We start from the raw sequence: 870 nt of genomic DNA, 5'->3' as shown, positions 1-870 counted from the left end.
CAGCAATCAGCTAACTGAGATCAGGGGTCTTGCATCCTTGCTCTGTCTGAGCCATTAAATGGTTAATATACTATATTGAAAAGTTTGTTAACAGCAGACATGTTCTGGACTGCTTCTTGATTTCAATTTAATTCAAATGATTTAAGGGTGATAGACTAATGACTACCACAGGTGGTCAGTGTCCAAGTTGTGCTTGATCTTAATGTGTTGCTGATTGTATCAGTTGGGGTAAAGCATTGCCATTGAATTGATGAGCTGTTTTCTCTGATGTTATGAAGATGAGAATGTCCGTGGGTCGTTAGAGACACAGAAGCTAGGGTACAACTATAACAGGAAGATTTGGGTGATAATCCAGAGATTAAACCAAGGACAGTCCAACAACAAAAATTAAAATGAGAAAACATTTAAGCAAGACACAAGGACAGACTTCCAGTTCACCAATGGCAAACAGTAGGGCAAATGAGGATGAAAAGGCTGATAGTGAACCACCAGGACACCCTGAACTCAAAGCACAGGAAGTAACAAAACAGATCAATCAGGCTCTAGAAAAATTCAAAACAGAAATAATTTCCCAGATAACTATAGAGATAGTGAGCAAAATGGAAGTCGTGATTGAAGACTCTAGAGCAGAAACTGACAGAAAAATAGATGAGCTCAGGACCATGATAGAAGCCATGAAGGCCCAGCATAAGAAATAAATGGAAAAAATAAACGCCCAACATAGGAAAGAAATGGAATCCACAAAACAGATTCAAACAGATAACCAGGAGGTTAAACACTCTATTGAAAGTGTACGCAACAGAATAACAGAATGCGAAGATAGGCTCTCAGATATAGAAGATAAGATTGCAGTCAGTGACCAGGAAAAGA

This window comes from Fukomys damarensis, unplaced genomic scaffold (assembly GCF_012274545.1).
Source record: "Fukomys damarensis isolate Sample0158 unplaced genomic scaffold, DMR_v1.0_HiC HiC_scaffold_38, whole genome shotgun sequence".
Classification (NCBI taxonomy): domain Eukaryota; kingdom Metazoa; phylum Chordata; class Mammalia; order Rodentia; family Bathyergidae; genus Fukomys; species Fukomys damarensis.
The sequence above is the reverse complement of the archived record's forward strand: the minus strand, read 5'-3'. Positions refer to the sequence as shown.